Source organism: Amblyomma americanum, chromosome 10, assembly GCF_052857255.1.
Source record: "Amblyomma americanum isolate KBUSLIRL-KWMA chromosome 10, ASM5285725v1, whole genome shotgun sequence".
NCBI lineage: Eukaryota > Metazoa > Arthropoda > Arachnida > Ixodida > Ixodidae > Amblyomma > Amblyomma americanum.
Genome location: NC_135506.1, coordinates 33270303 through 33282753, shown reverse-complemented (window position 1 = coordinate 33282753; position 12451 = coordinate 33270303). Strand labels below are relative to the sequence as shown.

The 12451-nt window shown below is 49.3% G+C and overlaps 1 pseudogene across 1 annotated transcript in view; it reads right to left on the bottom strand.

The window, feature by feature from the left end:
* The window catches only part of LOC144106259 (ATP-binding cassette sub-family C member 3-like), a 72972-nt pseudogene that overhangs the window by 6889 nt on the left and 53632 nt on the right, over positions 1-12451 (bottom strand). The window contains exons 23-26 of the transcript XR_013308946.1: positions 9895-10083; positions 5594-5752; positions 3706-3872; positions 2532-2726 (exon numbers count right to left, since the gene is read on the bottom strand). The product of XR_013308946.1 is annotated as an ATP-binding cassette sub-family C member 3-like (transcript). The remainder of the gene's footprint in view (positions 1-2531; positions 2727-3705; positions 3873-5593; positions 5753-9894; positions 10084-12451) is intronic.

Genomic DNA, 12451 nt, shown 5'->3' with positions numbered 1-12451 from the left:
GCGGGTAACAAAGTGAGCAAGCGCTGTGGCCACGTTTCCCGAGAGAACCCCTGCTTCTCGCACGTTCGCTCAAAGTTAACCAGGAACAAACCAATGTCCTCTCCAAGCTTAAACGGCCGCATCAGGTCAGTCATTTTGAACGATACCCGTTCTCCTGCACCGTGTGCCTGACTTCCATTACGAGCGCGTTCCATCTCTACCTCGAGACGCTTCATTTCCAAAGCGTGTTGACGGTCGCGCTCTTCTTTCTCTTTTTGTTCTTTACGTTCTCGCTCCTCTTTCTCTTTTTGTTCTTTACGTTCGCGCTCGTCTTTCTCTTTTTGTTCTTTACGTTCGCGCTCCTCTTTCTCTTTTTGTTCCCTCTCCTCAATGGTCTCAAGGCATTCCGACAGCTCGTCATCCTCAGCCTCCAACTCAAGAATGGCCCTTAGCAGTTCTGGTTTTCTGAGTTTGTCTGAGACATTCAGACCCAACTCTCTTGCAAGCTCCAACAATTTCGGTTTGCGCAACGACTTCAAATCCATGGCTGCTCCGAATGCTGCTTTCTCTACTGCCTACTATTGTCTTGCCGCAAACTAACCCGGCAGCAACGACAACCACAATTACCAGCTCTGTTTCTGACACTAACAAAAGCCTGGCAAAACTCAGAAGAAGAAAGTCCCGCACTCACCAAACCTCGCAGCCAAGAATTCAGCGCAGTCGTTCCGCTGCAGGCAACCAGTCATCACACAGGGCTCGTTGCACTGCTCCCGGATGGTCGTTGAGCTGCTCAGCATACAGTTGACCGCATATCTTCGCTGCTGGCCTCCGTTGTCGGGATCCCACCGCTGGCAACCAGTTGTTGCATTTGGGTTGCAAGCCCCAAGGGTAGCGTTGGCCTGGCGGCCTGGGGCAAAGCAGGAAACATCCGAAGGTCCCGGCAAAGGATGAGTCGACTGGCAACAGAACAACTTATTTATTCTGGCATCGCAAAAGAGCAGCCGGTCAGGGCGACCACGTTACTCGAAGGACGAAATCGAAGTCTCTCGTTGGCGTCCGGGGCAGCTCTCTTTATATACCCTCGGAGTCGAGGGCAAGAGGGAACGGCTTGGGAAGAGTCATCCGATACGGCGACGCTTGAACATGTTCAGGCGTGACGGGCGCGTCCGCCAGGCCGGCGCCGGTCAGACCTCCTCGCCTCCCAGTTGAGGAGCTCCTCTCCCCGGCTGCCGCGCTTTGACAAGCGTGGGCAAAACATGCACACACACACACACGCACGCACGACGACACGTGGCACTGAAACATGCCTGGACGCGCTTGGCGGGAGGCGTTGCGGCCGCGATGAACGAAGCCGCGGCGTCCGTTGCATCCGCGCCGGCTATACCGCGCGTCGTAGGTAGGCGAGACGTAACAATAGTGGTGTATTGCACATAAGAAAATGTGGTTTTTATGCCATTGTATCAGTCTGATTATCTGTGCACAAACGAGACAAGGTAGCAAAAAATAGCACTCAGACACAGGAGTTCCTTTGGTAAGAGAGCCACAGAATGTTTGCTTACACAATCTTTTCCCAATGATTTTCAATGGTTTTGCGCGTCAACCGGTTTTGGGTCATTTCACAATCACATTCACAATCGTGGTAGATGACTGACAGATCTTTACCTTTTTCTATGCGCAATAAACCAGTGTTGGAAGTTAGCGCTGTGTGTGTGTATCGTTTGTTCCTTTCATGGTCGCCTCACGTATTTTATTCTTAATTTTGCTTGCACTGCGGGAAAGCCGAACGATGTTTTGCAAATTTCATTTCAACGATATGCCTGACATTTTTTTTTTTTGCAGCAAAAGCTGCATTGTTCACGGACTCGCAGATTCGCCGTGCTCGCAGTCCCACCGTGCTCGCATTCCCACCGTGGTCGCACCGCACCACGTGACCAACCGCGTGACGAACCACGTAACCAGACAACCAGACTAACCTGGACTTGCAATCAAGATTAACCAAGGGTAACCATGCTATGCCTTAGCTTTCGCTGTGTATCGGGAACCTGCGCTGCCAAGGTGGCACTGCAATTGTTCCATTCGGTGACTCAAAACTGCTTTTGTCAGCCGCTTGGGCTGCTGAAAACACGAGAACACATTCTGCGCGATTAGATACCCGCGTTTGGCTGACAGCATTCATTGCCTAGCTGCTCTCGGCGTAGCCCAGATAGCTGACGCACGGCACGTGCGCCTTCGACAGAGCGCGGAGGCTCACGCCAATAAGCGCCTGAAGGTGGCGCGGAAAAGTACTAATAGTACTACCCAGAACTGTTTTCTCTTCTCGCTAGGCAGTGTATTATGGCGCTGCAATCGGCATCGTAAACTTCAGCGCAAGTTTCCCATATGTTGGCATAGCCAGGCTAAGCCACTGCCATTTTTTCTCCTCAGTTGGATCACATTACTTAGGACACCCAGCACACGGACGACAGCATTCCTGACCAAATTCGGCGTCGGCTATGCATGGAGCAGCACACCGATGTTCTATAGTCAGTTTACGCAGCCGTCCTTGCACTCACTTGTCGTAGTCGAGCACGGTGTGTATGCGGTGCGCGATGGCCATCACGGTGCACTTGGCGAAGGCATCCCTGAGTGTGGCCTGGATCAGCCTGTCCGTGTCGCCGTCCATCTGAGAGGTGGCCTCGTCCAGCACCAGGATCCTGGGCCCGCGCAGCAGGGCACGGGCCAGACACACCAACTGCCGCTGGCCCACACTGCACGGCGTGTTCAACATGAAACCGTATACAATCAATCAATCAATCAATCAACCAAAGCAGCTTAATTTTGCGACTTTACAAGGCCAAAAAGGTAGCCGGAGAAAAAGCTTCTACTCTGCAGCTGGACTGGGCTGAAGCACAAGCGGTAGTGACTGTTGCCCTTATGTGTGCTGCTCAGTAAGCTGGAGCTTTGAACTGCAATTCCCCGGCGCATCGGTGTCTGCCGCAGCCTTCGAGCACGTTTGACGTTTATGCTATGTTAACGACTCACTTTCGTAACTACGGTGCACTAGCCTCCTTTGACTAACCATAATACAAAACCCGGACTGAACCTTCGATTCCGGGCCATATTTCACTCAACAAGACTCAGGCTTGTTGCCATTTGCACGGGAACTTTTCTTTCCTCCCAAACTTCATCACGACCAACCTATTATTGACGGAAACCGCCAATTACGACATGCATGTGGCTCCGGAATCCTTTTCAAAACCACAACTTAGCTTGAACACCTTGCCCGATTCTAAATACCGAGGATATACGACGTGGACATATGAACACGACAGATGAAGACATGAGGGCACTGGCAACTGTAATTTGTAAACAGCGGAGAATGAGTGCTTGCATACAAATTAGTCCTTTCTCTATCGCTAAGCTATCTCTTTATCGCCAACTCTTTACTGACGGCAGAAATACCGATTACAAAGTACCTATCTCTTGTCTATTCGTCCAGTAAATTACACGTTGTACCCGATTTTAAGTCGAGCCAGACAATTTTTCGTCTGACCATTGCTGTACAGTGTAGCGCCACACAACGAATTTAGGGGACGCAACCCGGGTGTCGGTTCTCACGTGTGCGAGGATTGAAGGACAGTCTTTGAATGCCCATCAGTGGTAGCCTCTAAAAGCCATAGCATGCGAATGGCCCGCCAACAGTTCGCTTTAGAGCGCGGCGTTAGGAATGCGACTCGTGAGCCGCACCTGAGGTTCGAGCCGCCGTCTCCCGTGTCGAGGAGAAGCCCCTCGGCTCGACCGGCCACCAGGTCCGAGAGGTGTGCCTGGCGCAGAGCCCTCCACAGTTGCTCGTCCGAGTGGCTGCCTGTCGGGTCCAGGTTGTCGCGCAGGCTACCGCGTACCAGGCTCGGATCCTGCGGGACGGCGCAGATGCGATGCAGGAGCAACGAAAGATGCACCACGGAGAAAAATTTAACACGACAGACGCCTCTGCTAATGAAAGCAACCCGCCGTGGTGGCTCAATGGTTAGGGCGCTCGACTACTTATCCGGAGTTCCCGGGTTCGAACCCGACCGCGGCGGCTGTGTTTTTATGGAGGAAAAACGCTAAGGCGCCCCGTGTGCTGTGCGATGTCAGTGCACGTTAAAGATCCCCAGGTGGTCGAAATTATTCCGGAGCCCTCCACTACGGCACCTCTTTCTTTCTTCTTTCGCTCCCTCCTATATCCCTTCCCTTACGGCGTGGTTCAGGTGTCCAACGACATATGAGACAGATACTGCACCATTTCCTTTCCCCCAAAACCAATTATTATTATTATTTAATAAAAGCATGCCACCATGATGCGACTAATGCGTGACAAAGTGGAGATTCTTGGCGCATCCATAGATGGCGTCGTGGGTTAACTTTGACTAGTGTTCCTGTATACGCTCCCGCAGGGAGCATATACAGGAACACAAACTTTGACTTTTATTTATTAGCGTCTGTGTGTCTGTTCCGTGCGTTCTTGCATTTTATTTTGTTTCTTTTCTACCTTCACAAGGTCTGGGCATTGTACGCTGGCGTTATATCTGAGTACATGAGACTGTGAATTTCGTTTTCATGAAATGCAGTCGCAGCGGCCAGGACAAAGTCCCCATCTTGGATGTTAGCAGCCAAACGTCATGATCACTAAAACAATGCTAGCTACTGGAAGGTAGAGGAAATTTGAATTTTTTTGTTGTTTCACACGACTATATAAACTGCAAGCAACGGTAACGCGTGGGCAAAAATATGCACCAAAAGTGTTAGTAGAGATTGTATCGGTTGATCGTGGTTACCTTGCTAGGAGCAGGGCATCGTTCTTCAATTCTCGTTGGCGAAGCGGACGCAGTTCGTGGAAAGTCCATGCTAATGTTTTTAATAACAATAATAATTGGTTTTGGGGGAAAGGAAATGGCGCAGTATCTGTCTCATATATCGTTGGACACCTGAACCGCGCCGTAAGGGAAGGGTAAAGGAGGGAGTGAAAGAAGAAAGGAAGAGAGGTGCCGTAGTGGAGGGCTCCGGAATAATTTCGACCACCTGGGGATCTTTAACGTGCACTGACATCGCACAGCACACGGGCGCCTTAGCGTTTTTCCTCCATAAAAACGCAGCCGCCGCGGTCGGGTTCGAACCCGGGAACTCCGGATCTAAAGCTTTTACGGAAAAGCAGAAACGAAGACACAGACCGCGCATTGTATAGTATAGTATAGTATAGTATAGTATAGTATAGTATAGTATAGTATAGTATAGTATAGTATAGTATAGTATAGTATAGTATAGTGTAGTATAGTATAGTATAGTATAGTATAGTATAGTATAGTATAGTAGGGCATACTGTAGCATAGCATAGCATAGCATAGCATAGTATAGTATAGTATAGTATAGAATAGTATAGAATAGTATAGTATAGTATAGCACAGTTCAGATGAGTATAGTGAGGTTTCGTATTGTGTACTGAGGAATTATGATGCTCGACGGTTTGACGGCAAAGAACGTAGCAGCTGAACATTCAGCGTCTTGCAATTAAACACCGTATTATTTCGCTAAATAGGTTGGGCCCCGTTGCGATTCCCGCAGGCGCTCCACAGGCTCTCAGTAGACAGTCCCCCACCTGTGGTATGACGGTGACGGCTGTTCGCAGTCGCCGCAGCGGCACCGTTGATATGTCGACGCCGTCGATGAGGATGCGGCCCTGGGAAGCCCTGAGGACTCGCAGCAGAGCCAGCACCAGCGATGACTTGCCGGCACCCGTGCGGCCTACCACGCCGACCTGAGCGCCACCGCGGAATGACGAGGACGGGTGAAGGTGGCGCCACCACACATTTTGAAGCAAACTTGGAAGCAGCTCTTCGCGCTTACCAGAACGTATGTACGTAACCTTCTTCATAGTTCTCTCTCTTTGCTCCGTCCATCACATACATATCGTGCTTGCACTGTTCCCAAGCTCCCGCTGGACTCAAGGCTGTAGGGGTTCAAGGCTACATTTCGACCGTCAGCACTTGAGCAGGATTATTCCCCTCCGCACATTGGAGTGGCGAAGGTGAATCCGCTTCACTGTTTTTTGTGTTTCATTCTCTGACCCGTACATATTCAACCAATTTCGGCAAGTTTGATATCCCTGGGACGCATTCAAGATGACTGATAGTGGAACTAAAGCGCCCGGGGACATACTAATGATTAGTAACTTAATTTATCTTCTAATCCTCGTGCCGAAGGAAATTGCGCTTGAAGTTACTATCTACAATTTATAACAACATGGCCGGAAACAACAAGATTGCTTATTTTCAACAACAACACTTCATGAAGTCGAGAGTGTGACGGAATCCCGTCTGGCCGGGGGGATACATTTCAAAACAAAGAGACGCCGACCAGTAAAACGAAAAAATTGTATTGACGTTTCGGCGCCCAGAACGGGGGCCTTGTTCACAATGGAAACACACCAAGAGGGTTCGTCTTTTTAAAAGCTATAGTAATCGCCGTAAAGATCGCGCGTAAATCGGGTTAAGATTGCCCTCGTTACGATTAAGCGTGTGAGCCGTTGTCTGTATCACCAGGGACTCGAGATGAAGCCGTGATGTTGTCAGTTTCTCTTTTTCGATGATTCTTGCTTTTTCCCAATCTATTCTGTGATTTGCCGTCACCGCGTGCTCTGCCAAGGCGTTATTGCGGGTATCTTCTTTCTGCACATCACGAGCATGTTGCTGTAGGCGCTTCTTGTAACTTCCGGTTTCGCCGATGTAAACACCGTTGCAATCTGCACAAGGGATGGCGTAGACAACTCCTGGGAACTTCTCTTTTGGCAACTGATCTTTGACGTTCATCAGTTGTTGTCGCATTTTCTTGACAGGGACATGGGCAACTTGCACGTCATACTCTCGTAATACACGGGCGAGGCACTCACTTGTTTTCGGCACATAAGGAATAGCCGCACGTTTTTTTGGGCGGAAGAGGGGCGTCCGGATGACGAGGCCGTGACAGCCGTCGTTCTGTGGACCTGATGAAATGGCTTGGGTAACCACAGCTAGTGAGATCTTTTCGTACCCTTGACGCGTCCGCAGCGGCGTCAGTGGTGTTTGTGCATATCTTCTTGGCCCGCTGCATTAAACTGCTCACAACGGCTCTTTTTTGGGCGGCAGGATGGACGGAACTGAAATGTAGGTAGCGGCCTGTATGTGTAGCCTTTCTATACACGCTAAACGACAACTTCTGGCCTTTCCTTGAGACGAGGACGTCCAGAAAAGGCAGACTGCCGTCCACCTCTTCTTCCAACGTAAACTGAATGGCGTCTTCCTGGCTGTTCAGGTGTGTTAGAAACTGGCTCACCGCGTCCTTGTGCAGAATGCAAAAGCAGTCGTCGATGTAACGGAAGAAGACCTTGGGGGCAGGGTGAAAGGAGGTTAACGCGCGTCGCTCCAATGACTCCATGGTGAGGTTAGCGGCCGTCACCGAAACAGCAAGCAAGTCCTACTACAAGCAAGTCCATGGGACCCCCATGGGTGCTTCTGTTTCGGTGACGGCCGCTAACCTCACCATGGAGTCATTGGAGCGACGCGCGTTAACCTCCTTTCACCCTGCCCCCAAGGTCTTCTTCCGTTACATCGACGACTGCTTTTGCATTCTGCACAAGGACGCGGTGAGCCAGTTTCTAACACACCTGAACAGCCAGGAAGACGCCATTCAGTTTACGTTGGAAGAAGAGGTGGACGGCAGTCTGCCTTTTCTGGACGTCCTCGTCTCAAGGAAAGGCCAGAAGTTGTCGTTTAGCGTGTATAGAAAGGCTACACATACAGGCCGCTACCTACATTTCAGTTCCGTCCATCCTGCCGCCCAAAAAAGAGCCGTTGTGAGCAGTTTAATGCAGCGGGCCAAGAAGATATGCACAAACACCACTGACGCCGCTGCGGACGCGTCAAGGGTACGAAAAGATCTCACTAGCTGTGGTTACCCAAGCCATTTCATCAGGTCCACAGAACGACGGCTGTCACGGCCTCGTCATCCGGACGCCCCTCTTCCGCCCAAAAAACGTGCGGCTATTCCTTATGTGCCGAAAACAAGTGAGTGCCTCGCCCGTGTAATACGAGAGTATGACGTGCAAGTTGCCCATGTCCCTGTCAAGAAAATGCGACAACAACTGATGAACGTCAAAGATCAGTTGCCAAAAGAGAAGTTCCCAGGAGTTGTCTACGCCATCCCTTGTGCAGATTGCAACGGTGTTTACATCGGCGAAACCGGAAGTTACAAGAAGCGCCTACAGCAACATGCTCGTGATGTGCAGAAAGAAGATACCCGCAATAACGCCTTGGCAGAGCACGCGGTGACGGCAAATCACAGAATAGATTGGGAAAAAGCAAGAATCATCGAAAAAGAGAAACTGACAACATCACGGCTTCATCTCGAGTCCCTGGTGATACAGACAACGGCTCACACGCTTAATCGTAACGAGGGCAATCTTAACCCGATTTACGCGCGATCTTTACGGCGATTACTATAGCTTTTAAAAAGACGAACCCTCTTGGTGTGTTTCCATTGTGAACAAGGCCCCCGTTCTGGGCGCCGAAACGTCAATACAATTTTTTCGTTTTACTGGTCGGCGTCTCTTTGTTTTGAAACAACACTTCATATCTAAACGAACTGTTCATGACTTTAAAATTTTATAATACCGTACTAGAACGGACCTTTACACTAATTCATTTTTTTTTTGCACGAACAGTGACAGGGTAGCATCGATTGGCTGATAACCAAGTGTGCTGTACTAATGAAGGTTTGTTTTTGTCCAAGTTGTAAACCCCCCGCTTATATGCCCTTTGTCAAATCGGGGTATCTCTGAATAAAGAGTAGAACTGAGTGGTTATTTCGACGTCCAGTTCCGTCATTCCGCTGTCGGGATAGGCCACGGTGAGCGTAATATCTCGTCATAGATGAAGTTACAGTACACAAGGTGGGCATTTCACAAATGATGGGGGAACGGTAGGCGCACGTAGAGCTTTCGTCAGCTCACCCGCACCGACAAGCAGAGATTAAACGAATTCAATCCAACTCCAACTACACTTGCAAGAGAAACTCGGGCGCATCTCAACCGACACAGCATCGACGCCAGCTACAAAACCGGCACATAGGACCTACGACACAGGACTACGGTAGGACCTAGGATACAATTCGGCATCGGAATTGAATAGGTCACTCATTTTCGTTACTCACAACTTTGTTCTAGTCGGATTTTTTTCTTTATTTGCTTCCACAATTCTTAAAGCGCTTAGCGCTTCATAAAGCGAAACTAACTCCGAGAACGACAATGCAAGATTGGACGTGGCTCCAGGTATTTCTTCACCTGTCGAGGCCGGTGTCACGCATGGTGCACAGTGACGATGTTTCGAAACAACGCGAAGGTACTGCACAGATTCCAGTCCGCACGCAGCGACGCACGACCAGTCGGTCATGGTAAGACTAGCAGCCAGCGTGACAAAAATATTAAAGGAAGACTACAGACAGCTTCGTCCATTTTGTTTTCTAAATATCGACTTCATGGTTCTTTCTGGGTTGATTCTTCGTCGGCAGCAACAGACTCATCTATAGTTGAAAAAACAGCACTTGAAAATTTTCCCCACACTCGATCGATTCAAGCTAGTGACGCCCTCACGGAAAAGGACTCTGTGATAACTGTTTTGAAATGGATGGCGGTTTAGCCTAGGCTCTAGGATCCGCGTTTAAACTGCGCCGACGCTCTGGAATTTACTTGCAAAACCGCCCAGTGATATGACGCATGTATTTCATGTTTGGTTGCTTTTTCTTACTTATAAAAGCCTCGTTGCTAGCGCCTTTGTCGTAAAAATGCGAACATCTACCGATAAATGCAAAATTTAATTTGTCCTCAGAGCCCCTTTAAGCGTAACTGTACGTGGAAGCCCCTTTTACCTTCTCCTGCGGCTTGACGACGAATGTGACCCCCTTGAGGACGTCGGGCAGTATCCCGGGGCGGTACGAGCTGGAGTACTTCTCGAACTCCACGAGACCCTCGTTGGGCCAGGAATCCTCCACAGGTGGCGCCACCAACATGCTGTCGCCGGCGCCTGCCTCGTCCGACGCGGTGTTCTCAACGTCGACCTGTTTTAGGAAAGGGAGGGTGCCGGGCGAATGAAATAATTCTGGTTTAGTTTTGGTTTTATGGGGTTTATCATCCCAAAGCAACTCAGCCTATGAAAGACACCGTAGTAGAGGGCTCCGGATAATTTCGATCACATGGGGTTCTTTAACGTGCAATATGACATCGCACAGTACACGGGTCTCTGAGATTTCGCCCCCACCGAAATGCGACCGCCGCGCCCAGGATCGAACCCGCGTCTTTCGGGTCAGCAACCGAGTACCATAACCACTAAGCCACCGCGGCAGCTCTGAAATAATTTTGAATGCGATACAGCTGTCCCCAAGCTTCAACATGGGGTAACAGCTGCAGGGCAGATCTGGTTCAGTTTGGCTAAGTTGGGTTACTGAAAGGGAATTAAAGCGTGGAGCAGGTTGTGTTAACCCCCTGCGCCACCATCATCGCGTACTGCCAGCAATGCTTACACATAGAAAAGAGTTCACCAAACAAACGATTCAGTGCTTCAATAAGCCTTGGAACATTTTGAATGACATGTTTTTGTACTCCTCAGCATCGAGAAGTTAAAGACTGTTTCAGGAATAGTGCGTGTAAAGCCGCGCCATCATGATATATGGTTAGAATGATAGCAATAAAAAAAAATGCACAGTTGTTACAATATGCTGGGTTTTGTTTATAGTTTAGGGGGTTTAAAGTCCCAAAGAGACTCGGGCTATGAGGAACGTCGTAGTGAAGGGCTCCGGATAATTTCATCCACGGGGCTTCTTTAACGTGCACTGACACCGTCCCGTACACGAGCCTCTGTAGGTTGTGTGTAGAGGTGTGTTGGAGCTTCTGAGAAGTGGTGGTCGATGGAGGGTAAATATTGGTGAGTTTAGGGTGGAGGCTCGTGGGTTGGAGAAGCATTTTTAGCCGTCGATGCGCGGATCTGCCCCCATCGGAGATTACTCCGGAGAAGGTACCTCCGCGCCCGGAGGGTCTCTGCAATGAGGAGGCGCTTCACACGCAGAGACCACGGATGTTTTGCCGAAACAGGACTAAAATGCTTGCGCAGCAAAAAAAAAAATGTCCTTCTTGCCAGATCAGTACACGCTGCATTTTTTTTTCGGAGTAATGGCTGACTGCCAAGAGGTGTTGCCATAATGGCTGCCAATGTTATTAGCTAGAGTGCAGAGAATGTGTCTATTGTAGTGCGGCCGCCTATTTCGCTCTAGGGTGAGCATAGTAACTCCATGGGTCATTTCGCTCTAGGGTGAGCATAGTAACTCCATGGCTCAAGGCTTGCTTTGTAGCAGGAACAGGAAAAACTAAGGATGCACACATACATGACGCCGGCTATCAGCTCATGGTTGCATGTGAACATGATCTGTTAAGTGCTGTTCCTCGAGCAAAAACAGAAAAGGAACAGAGGAATCAGCATACTACAAACAATGCGAAGTGCAACAATACCTTCCATACACTGGGAAGCTGCACAGGTCGCATCAGACCCAACCTGATAAACATTTTGTTTTTTTGCAAGCCAACAGCGCTGACGGTTAGCCGACACAGATTTTAAGCAGCAATAGATATTCACATTTGTGTCGTTAGTTTGGATAATTGATTTTTAGATGACAAAGCAACGCTTTAGACTGTGGTGTAAGCGGCAGTTTAGAATTATTTGTTGCTCCCCCCCTCCGCCTATAACCCAGAAATTCTTTAATGTGCACTAAATCACATTCAGTGACAGCTTTAGCATTCTGCTCATTGGTTGGTCGACCTGTCATTCACGATACGCATGTAGACTTCACTAAGCCTATAACTTCTACTCTATCGAGCTCTCTGGCACATCATTAATATCACGGCTGCCCAAAATAGGTTACCTTCGAGAATAACACGTTTCGCTCCCGTCTAAATGCTGTGATGCATGTATTCGCATGTGTGCTGCCAGGCACGTAGCTAGAATCCTTTTTTTTCTTAGAGAGGGGTCCTAGGCCGAGTTGTATAGAGCAAAGCCCGGGAGGGCAGGGCCCACGCCAAGAACACTGCTGAAGGGGAGGTGGGGGAGGGGGTGTTCTTGTGGCCTCCCCTTGGATACGTCCCTGCGTGCTGCTTCACCACGTGAGCTATAAAGAACTTTTTGCTCACAGTACTTTAGTCAGTTTCACTTTTGTTTACTTGAATGTTTAGGCATTGCATTTCTGTGACAGTAATTCGAAGTGACGGATGTGATAGCAATAAACTTCCTCTACAGGGTTTCTTCCTCTCTCTCTCTGTTTCTCTTTCTGAGCACACATTACCTGTGCCGAAAAGGCGAAAGCGCATGGCGCTGTTGAAAGAGCTTGCCAGCATCAACCAATGGGGAATCACCTTCCTTCTTTCCTGCTTCCCTCTAAT